The following is a 10,897-nucleotide window of genomic DNA, read 5'->3' as shown; positions in this document are numbered from 1 at the left end:
CCGCTCCATGACCCCGGACAGGAAGAGCGGGTTTAAAAGGAAATGATACATAGAATAAAGCCTGCTTGGGTTTCCTAAGCTATTTGTTTTCGTTCTCGTACAATGTACATTACGTCTTATTATGAAAAGGAGCCAATGCAAGTTCGCAGAAAAGACAGACATAAATAAAAGCAATAATTCCCTTCGTTTCTGTAGGAAATGTGATGGTATGAAACAGATGTGTGTGAGATGGAACAGTGAAAACAGCTGGTACTCAACAGCCTACAGTAGCTGCTGCTAGGCCTGTTACGTGTTCACCGTGTAGCAGTAAAAGATGCTAAAGTGTGCTAAAAACGCACATTTGAACAGCTTTCATGTGCCTGAGAGAAGCCTGGGAGGTCTGTCCTGTTCCACTGTGAGACCAAGGAGCCAACAGCTGATAGTCTTTTGGGTGGTACAAGAAAAGATAAAAACTGAAAGGGTGTCTTAGAGAAAGAAAAAAACAAACACTTGAAGCCTTTCTGTTCTGAAGATTTGAGACGCTATCAGGGCATTCGTAACTTCCTCACAATCCCAAACTTGCCGAACATCTGAAAGTGCAGGAAGTGGAGCTGCTTGAAGAGTTATCTCCTGTGTTTCCTACGCATTTAATGCACAGTTTCAGTTTCATCACAGTGTGAGCATAATTTGAATTAGTCGGTCCAAAGATGCACGGGGGTTTCACGTTTAACAATAACTACTAAATGTGAAATGAAATGAAGCAGACTGATTCGGTTTTATCCGCGCATTATTTTCTCTGAGTCATAGGAGCCTCTCCCAGAAAGTGTCACCAAGAACAACAATGACCTCCTCTGTGATGCCATTCTGTCGACTCTGAGAGGCCTGCTGACTGTCACAGCTTGTCGAAGCTGTGAGCTCATTGTTTAACCTCTAACCTCTCATTAATGTCAAAATGACAGCTGGGAAGCTGAGATGCTGGTGCATAAGCAGTTTTAGACCCTTCATCAGGTGAGGAAAGTCTTTTTTTTTTCATTGCAAACCATGTGTTTTTAAAAAAAGACAAGAAGAATTTTAACATACGTCATCTTTGATGAAGCACTTCTTCCACCCCCCCATACTTCACTGCAAGGCTCATAGTCTAAGGTTCCCACTTTTCTTCTGAAAGTAACAATGATCGTGATGGTGGGAAGCTAGTGACCTGAAAGATGGCATCCTTTCAGAAACCTCAAGAATATTTTGTTCAGACATTTTTCCATCCATGTTCAAAACCCATTTAATCCTGCTCTCAATTTCCAACATTACTTCCCCGTGCTACCTATGATTGGAAACCACTTTAAAGCCAAGACCGAAACAAATGAGACAAGCTCGCTCACTTTTACACACAGCGAAACAACAATCCAAAACGATGGGAGATCTATAAACACGTTCTGTGAGGAAGAAACTGTAAAATCGTTTTTTCTGTAAAACTTGTTTATGACGAGTTAACTGGAAATATAAAGACCAGTAAGCAACGCATGGTGATGGTCACAATATTTAAAAAAAATATTTTTGTGTCTGCAATACCAAGTAAAAAAAAAAACAACACACAAAACATTTAAAACTTTTGCTTTGATGTTTGAAATAAGTCATAAACGTAAAAATTAAAATAAAATCTGAGCGACCTCATATTTTGCACCCAGGTCTTCTGTCCATTTGTTAGTGTGAATAATTTTCTTGAACCCCATCGGTGACATGACAGCCTCAGAAACAGGAAATGATAAGCAGCCAGGGTAATCTCCTCATTCTGTGGCTTTGGTTGAGAACCAAAAAAATAAAAGAGCTTGAGCTGGTTAGATTCCTTTTGCAGTATCAACTGAAATGCTGATGAGCCTGAGGGCATTAACTTAAAACACACACACACAGAAAGAGAAAGAGATGCACACACATTTCAAAAAACCATTCCCAGACCCTGAAGCGCCTTAATGGAACAGTTGAAGCCATAAAAAGCACCCCGAGCACAAGAGCATGAAATTGTTTCTCGATTCAATGTTATCAGAGTCACACAGAGTTCAGATCTGGAAGGAAACTAAGAGAAACTTGGCTGCGTTGCTGCAGTCACCGCAACATGCAAGCACCTCTAGAGGCAGCTAAATGGAGCAGACACTGAGTCATGTGAGGCTCACAAACAAATACACGCTAACAAAAAAAAAAACCCTACAGGGTCTTGCGCCTGTAGGATTTCCTGTTTGCAAAAGTCCGGATCCAACAAGGACGTGCCGCAGATCAAGGCAACAATCTGTCAAAAAAGCAAACGGCAAGAGTTTCCCAGAGTGAATGCAGAAGAAAAGTTTGCATCTATACATGTAGAGGACCTCTGCTTAACAGAACTCCACAGTATGGTGGATTACCTTTTTGTAGGTGTGAAGTTGAGGAGAAACACACTCAGACTCAGGTCCACTCAGACGGAGTCATCTGCAGACCCTGGAGTCTTTTTACATCTTCCAAATTTCAAATATTTCCACTCTTTCTTCAGTTCTGTCTTTTCACAAAATAGGTCAGTAGGATTTATGTCATTAACTCACATCCCAACTGTGTACTTGTGTGTAAGTTAAGCCAGTAGCAATGCTAATCTGCCATTTGTATTTTCCAGGCACACAGTGCCATTTTACAGCACAATCAAGTAACTAGTTCTTATCAAAATGCTGCACATGTCAAAAATAACTTTTTGAAAATTGACTTTGCAATTTGCCGCCTTCATATTGGGTCTCTGTCTCTCTAAGGAGCTCCTGCACTTTCTGACAGGCCACCATGCAACAACACTCTCAGCTTTGTACTGAGAAGTAGTTTGTATGATGAGCTCAGCAGACTCACCAGGTTCCACCAGGTGTTTGCTAATTGCTGCTGCCACTAGTCTGCAGGAGCTGAGTGGGGTGATCATGAGGGGGAGGGGTGCTCTATGAGAGGGCTGCTCTATGAGAGGGGAGGGCTGCTCTATGAGAGGGAAGCTCGGCTTGAAGACTGCAGATCCGAAGAGGAGCATGGAAAGGGCGGTGCTTTCCATGAGCGCAAGCGTTTAGGCACTCCCAAATGGTTGCCATGAGAGATTAAGGGATTTTTTTCAAATATGCATGAAAGAATCAAAGCAACACTCAGTGCATGTTTTTTTGTGAGACATGATATAAAACAAAAAAAACCCTCAATTTTACACAATGTCCCCCATCTAAGAATCAAGCGGACATCATTGAGCTCATCCTTGTGTTTGCATATGTGTGTTTGTGTTCCTGTTTTTGGTTTCTCCTAGGGATTGTTACCACGTCCAACCTCGTCAGGACCAGATGTTCACTTTGGGAGTGAGGAGCATCCTGCTAAGTGCTGACACCCACCAGTGGAAAGTCAAGGCTTGGATGTACATAATGAACACAGCCCATTGGGTTGTCCTAATAAGGAGAGCTGCACAAGTCTGTGGGTGTTTTCTGTGTAATACAGTAATGATGAAGAGGTGGGGGATTCCAGGATTCTTGTGCGAGGCAGTAGACAGATGTGGGAGACTAAAATCTAAACTTTTTGGCAAGCTACAAAAAAAAAGGCTTTAAGTCCAGCCTCGTTTTCTATTTCTCAGCTCGTGTTCTGGCCGGCAGCTCCAACTTTTCTCTTAGACTCTGACAGCGTGACTTGGACTGCAGCAGCCAGCAGGGGAGAGATTTCCATGATGGGCTCTTTTTTTCCTCATTCTGCTCTTTTAATTAGTGAATATAACAACTCTCCACAAGAGCTTGTCCTCTGTTGTCACATTGAATTTATTAAGTTTGCCTAATTTTTGGAAACTTTAAAAATTCAGATGCAGAAAAAAAAGAAGGTTGTTTTTATTCAATGTGTTATTTAACCTAACGGTCTAATGTGATATTTTCCTTCCGTTTTGCCAGAGGTAATGTTATGGAGGTAAAAGAAAGAACGGTGACAAAAATAATGTTAAGGTTCTTTTGTTTGTTTAACCATAGCATATTTAAACAAATGCTAATTAAGTCACTTGCTTCACAAGCTCTGGTCTAAAGACAACATCTTCCTCTTCAAAGAAAATAGTAGCATACTCAATTTATGCTCGGCACACTGAGGGAAAAATGTTTATGAGAAAAACAAATATTCACACTTCTATCAAATTATGGTGATGTGGTATTTTTGGCTCTTGTGAACGAAAGCGTATGTAAATGAACAAAGATGCCCCGATTTCTTTAACAACTTCAAAAATACCAATAATTTCCATTTTTTGTCAAATGTTTTCCTTTAATTCCCAAACAAACATGCACATTTTGTTCTTTTTAAAAATGATCTTTCTCACTTGTATTTCATTGACTCTAAATATGCTATTTCCAGTGCAGCATTTATTTCTCTCATATTGTAAAATTACCCCGTATTGTACAGCGTCTCATTCTTATTTTCTACTTATATAATTTTTAATTTTGTGTAAATCTCTGTTTTTGTTTTGCCGGTTACTTTGCTGGATGAACACCTGAGTTTCCCTACTGAGGGAGAATTCAGGTGCACTTCCATCCTATTCTATTTCAAATCTGTATGAAAAGTGGAAGGCATTTTTATTTCTATGAAGTGAGCTCTGCTGGTCTTCTCTCCTTGACTCGAAGTCTCTTGCAGATGGTAGCTGTGAACAGTTGGTAGGAAAATTCAGCAGGGAATGTTTTCCATTCCTAAGATGGTCAGATTTGTGTGGGGGGCACAGACTGCATAGATCTCATGTAAAGGGGGGGTTGAGGGTAAGTAGGCTGTTAGAGCAGCCTGGATACTATCCAGTTTGCCCCGCAAGGAATAGAACGTGCATAAATCTGTGAGGGTTCAGACACAGCATGTGGACAGCGCAACATTAACACCTGATATCATATTGCAGCTCAGTGTTACAAACTGAGCTGCTGCACGCATGAATGGAGGACAATATGTCGTAAACGTACATCATTCGCTGTTAAATATTTGAAGTTTAGCGCAATAAAAACTATTGCGCCAATAAAAGCTTACCTAACAGAACATTTCCTCTGTACTAATCTGAGCATTTTCAGTGTTTTACATTTTCCACAGATGCCAAGCAAATACCAGAGTAAAAATCTTGTTGGTTTTAGTTAATTGTGAATGAAAAAAAACGTCAGGAAGAAATTTCAAGATGCTTTTAACATCTGACAAGCGTCTGCTCTGGGAAGCTCATGTGGATCAGTGTAGTGCCAACTCAAAAATGAAGTAAACCCAATGAGAGGAGAGATAAACAGTTATGGGAGTAATTAAAGCAGCAAATTATATTAAGGTGGAGTCTCAGATTAAATTTGGCCTTTGTTAATTCCAGCACAAGCAAACCATCCCATACGTACTGCGGTTGAGCTGCTTGAGATTCAACACTGTATAAGAAAAACACTTGAAAGGGGATCAGTCAAATGTGCAGCGCTTGTTGCCACCTGTGGTCGTATTTCTGGGAAGGTGAATGCCAGACATGGAGGTTTTCTAATGGGGGAAACAGATTCATCACTTGCTTCGGAACAATCTTACGTTAACGCATTAGATCATCAGTTATTCAATGTGTCATAGCGAGTGTAGTTTCTAACCATTTCAATCCAGTGCAGATTTTCGGATAAGATTTAATGGCTTCTGGGAAGCTGTCATTCCAAAATGAGTCAGTTTTCTCTCATTTTGTTCCACATTAATCATTTCATTGCGCCTCCTAGTTAGCTTGGATCGTTGAAGTGCCGTGCTTCCCCAACGTCTCAGTTTTCGACCTATAAAAAATGGGGACAAGACGGCAGCAAGCTTCCACAACTGTGCTGCATTTCCCCCCCTGTTCACGACTCGGTTTTCATTATGTCTTTTTCTATTGGAGCAAAAATATACACTCACCAGCCTCTTAGATCGACACTGGTGTGCACAAACAGTTTGGGGGTCAAGTGGAAATAAAAGGGCACCTTGCACTAAGCTGCTTTAGCAGTATGCATTCTTTATAGAAGAAGTGCTTGAACATTAAGCATAATCATGCTGTGTTGGGCCTCATACAATAGATGGAGGGAGTGGGGGGGTTTCAGAAGGGCACTTTTTTGTCCAGAGCACCTGCTATTGTCTACCTGTGCAGCTCCCAGCCAGACTCATTCAACTTTTTAGTTATGAGCTACAAAACATGTAGCAGTTTATTAATGCATTTAGGCATCAAAGAGAGGTGATGGGAACTTTTTGAAGTTTAATCTGAGCATTAGAATGGGGAAAGTTTTGAATTCAGGTGACTTTGAACATATCACGATTATTAGTGTCACACGGGCTGGTCTGAGGATCCCAGGTTTAAAAGGATAGAAAGGCAACAGTAGTTTTAAGGGACTTCTTGTCCCGACCAGTGTATGAGGAACGCTATCTCTCATTATGCAGCATAGCGAAACCAACTCTCTGCATTTGCGCCAACAAGAACAGATGTTTTTTCATTTGAAAGCTCATATCTGGAATAGGTGACTTGGACCGCTTCCCTTAATGCATCAGAGATTATATTGCAGGTAATCAGATTAAGTATCATTTCAGGGTGTGAGTAAGCACAAAACAACATCCATGTAAAGAGCAGCCATACTTAAACCCTGTTCCCGGAGCGCTCCAACGATGACTCACTCTCCAGCCTCGTGCTGCTTTTCCGTCATTCCTCTCATTGCTTGGAAACATCATCCTCTTAGTATTTGTGATTCACTCCCATGGGGAAACCACGGAGAGGGTGAAAGAGTGCAGGCAGCACATACAGGTGCACGCAAGAAAACTGAGGAGAGTGCTTCAAATATTTATCATTTCTTTGTTTATGCTGGAACTGGGGCCTCTTCTGTAAGTAATGTTCGCGTTAATGAAGGAGAGGTTTTGGGATAATAAACAGACGTTCTTAAACTGCTCAGTATTTTACACTAATAACCCACATAAACCACCGAGAGCACCAAGCTCGCCTTTGAGCCGGTTGCAGACGATTTTACGGCGAGTTTGTGTGCATGTGGGTCACGGAGACGAAGCAGCAGGAGAGGGGAGAGAGTTGTTTCTGCTGCAGCTCATTTTCATGAAATATTTCACATGACTATTGGCAGCAGTTGTGCTGCAGAAGACAAAAGGAAATGAACCGTGGCTGCTGGAGCCAAACACAACACACTGTGTGAGAAAGTCTGCTCCAGTTGCTGCTCCCAAAACGGTGATGGACAAAGCAAGCAACTTGGCAAGTATTTTATGCACGATTAGTTAAATAAGAGCTAGAGAAAAACTATGCTCCGTCATGTTTCATCGAAAAACTGATTAAATTTACAAAATAAATAGTTGCTAACAAAAGAGAAATATGGCAGGCTGTAAAATTCGGAGCACAAACTAGCCGGCTGCTTAAAGATGTTTATCTGAACTCTGTTTCAGCCCTCAGACTTTTTAGCTCTGCCATTTTAGGCACCAAGAGTAAACATTTCCTAAAATGAAACCCACGCTCACTTTCCTGAAAGAAAGGAGATTAACCGAGAGAAGGATGGGGACACACTAGTGGGCGTTTGAGTGGGTGGAGCGAAATGGGAGGGGTGTGTATCTTCCAGCAAATGACACTCTTTGTGTAAAGGAAGAGCAGAAGGCATCAGCTTTCTCCCACACTACACATCTTGTTGATGAAAAGCATGACCCGAAGAAACGTTTCTGACGTCACCGCTGTGACTCCAGCAGGGTTGCAGGAGTTGATTTGTGGGAGTATAAGACTTTCATTCGTCTTTCACAGTCTCCATAGCGCTAGCATCTGCTTGGCATGTTGCATTTGTTGCTTCTCTTTCTTTTGCCTTTGACGCAGAGTAGAGCCACTAATCCATCGACAGGACATGTTTCTGTAAAATTATCTGCTGGTAGCTGCTACTGCTACTGGTAGCTTGGGTTCCTTCTCCAAGATCAGGAGGAGTTCAACGGCAACTTTACAAACATTTTGGGATTTCAATTTCTTTCATCAGTCAAACTGTGCAATTAATTTTAAAAAATGGTTGCTTTAAAAATGTGAAAGAGGTCAGTGGATCGCTTCTGGTTTCTAAGAACTGTCCTCTCTCAGGAGATGAGACGTTTGGATGAAGCCAAAGGAGAAACTGTCCTTGCTATAGGTACAAGCTTCTCCAGGAGCTGCTAGAGTCGTCTGTACTGCCATCATTCAGTCTGTCCTGTTCTCATCCATCACATCACTGTGTGCTTTGGCTCGTCCACAGAACTGAGCAGGTCCAGACTGCAACAATCAACTAGATCTGCACAGAAGGCTGAGCTTCCCTTCATCTTGGACTTGCGCTGGTCTCTGGTCAGATAACGTTGCTACAGATCCCACACAGCCACACAAAATAGTCGTTTTTTTTTATTATTATTATTTTGGCATTTTGGTCTGATGTAATCTGATTTTAAATGTCATGTTTTCACAAACTATTAGTGGAAAACCATCATAATTAACAGAAATGAAGAAATAAAGGCGTTCAAACATCCATCTGTGTGCAATTATTCTAATGTTTTTCACTTAGTGATAAAAGTTCTTGGAAATAAATGGGCTTTCAATGATGTCCTGATTTAATGAATGGATCTGTGAGTTCTCAAGCAGACCCAGTCTGCTGCAAATTAGTGCTGGATTCAACAACAAGACTTCACAACTGTGCAATTGGAGGCTTTGTGACAGCAACCTTGAGTCAGGGGGGGACATGTTGATCCTTTATGTGTATGTTGCACAGGTTGATGCTGGCGATACTTAGAGAGAGAGTGAGAGCTCTAATATAATGAGCTTCCATTTTACAGTCAAAACAGCACCTCTAGTCCACAGCGGCCACTTCTCCCCTCTGCCTCTTCAGTCTCTCATTCCAACTCTGAACCTATTATCCTCTGACCAGCTGTCTCTTCTGCCAAAACCTTCTCATGCATACCACTTGACTTTGCTGATTTGTTCACATTTCACAGTGTTTTGGGGACATTTCTGTTACCCTCTTATTTCTCCAGTATGAAGAGAACTTTAATTAGCATTTTGAGCGCTGGAAAGTTGGTCAAAATAATAACTCAGACACAACTCCATCCATCATCTTTTACAAAAGTACAAGAGCATGACAGACTCTTTACAAAGCGCTCTGATCATGTTACTAAATTACTCCAGATGATGTAATCAGTGACTCCAGTGCATAAAATACGTGTAAAATGTGTAATTTTCTTTTCTTTGCAGATAGAAAAATACTAAATATACATATACTTATTTTTGGCACTAGAAAAAACCCCCATCTACTGATTTGTCCCGTTCTGTTTTGAACGAAGCAATATGAGATGGACATTTTTGTTTTGCCACCAGTGAGGAGGAACTTAAATGAGATTTAACTTAATCTCTGAGTCGTCTGGTTTCAGGAGTGTCATCTATGAGCCTCCAAGTCACCATGATGCTTTAATTTCAATCAATTGTTCAAAAGCTGTCCCTCAAAACCCCGTTATGTGTCCTGCCATCACACAGTTAAATGTTTGGAGCTTGCTAAATGCTACAAATACTGTAATTGGAGTCCAGGCACCTTGGGTTTGATGAGCCTAAGACCGGGCTTTTCTGCAAGGTTCCTGCAGGTGAGTTTGGAGTAAAATAAAGGATCAGGAGATGGAGAAGCACAGTGAGGGATCTGCTATGCTGTGGATCTGTTTCTCTTTCAAAAGCCATGGGAACCTTGTGCATGTGTGTGTCATCATGAACGTTTTTAAATGCAAGGAGATTTTAAACAAAATTCAGGTGGCCGCTGCAAGAACACTGAAAATGGCTCATGGTTTTCTCTTTTAACGGAATAATGAGCCAAAACGTCTGTACAAATGGATCCCAAAATGTTCTACCATTCTCCATTTGTGGAAGTCAAGAGTAAGTAATATCCTACTGGTATAAGAAGCTTTTATAAAATATAATTACTATTATTATACTTATGAAAATATATATTGATGTTACTTAAAAATAATGAATGAATAAATATTTTAGTCTTTTTTGTCTCTTAATTAAAATGTACCAGAAGCTTCCAAAACTGCGACTTTAAAGCAAAGATCTGTACCAAACGGACATTTTTGTGTGCTGTCATACTTCAAACTGTTTAAAGAAAACATTCATGTGCAGAAATAAGGTCAGCAACATGGGGTAACATCAGTCACTTAATGTTTAGGAAGGGCTCCAGAGGAGTCCTAATAGGACTTAACTAAAGTATGAGTAACACTCTTTTCAAGCCCTCTATTTAGAAAAAAGAGCAAAGCAGCAGAAACGCACACAGGTTTAACTCTGGGTGCCCTCTGACAGCAGGCTGCCTACTGTCTGTTAGGTAAACACGATCTCGTCAGCAGTGATGGAGAGGCCTGCACCGTGCATCAGACACGGTGCAGGTGAAAGTGGGTTTTTAATCAGGCGCTGAAAAACCTTTTGTCTTTCTCAGAGCTCTTCCCCCACATATCAAAACAGAATCAGCTTGGAGGGAGTGAAAGGTGTCAAAGCCAGTTAGCGGAGAAAAGAGGAAGAAACGCAGCCCACAGGGAAGCCGGTGTGGAATATAATGAAAAGTGACTGACTGCTGCTGGATTCAGATAGGAAACTGGGGCAGGCTGACTGTGTATTTACAGGGCGTGGTGACAGACATCAGGCAGAGTGTGAAAACTATCACTGCGCTGAACAAAATTCCTCAAATCACACAGTCTGTGCAAGGTAAATACTGGCAGGGTCTCCTGTTGCAGCTCCAAAAGGCAGCACCAAAACCTCTGTTATTGTGCTTGCGTTTGTTGCAGACGGAAAAAAACAGTAACACAACTAAAGAGTCTTTGATGTGGAGGTCTTCAGAAAAGCCGTTGACGAAAATTTGAGCTGCGGTAACTTTGTGAGCAGATGTGCTTTAAAGCTACACTTTGGAGCTACTTTTCCACAGAATAAGATATTTGCCAACAGTGAGCCTAAAAACGT

Source organism: Poeciliopsis prolifica, unplaced genomic scaffold, assembly GCF_027474105.1.
Source record: "Poeciliopsis prolifica strain line A6 unplaced genomic scaffold, Auburn_PproV2 SCAFFOLD021, whole genome shotgun sequence".
Lineage (NCBI taxonomy): Eukaryota > Metazoa > Chordata > Actinopteri > Cyprinodontiformes > Poeciliidae > Poeciliopsis > Poeciliopsis prolifica.
The sequence above is the reverse complement of the archived record's forward strand: the minus strand, read 5'-3'. Positions refer to the sequence as shown.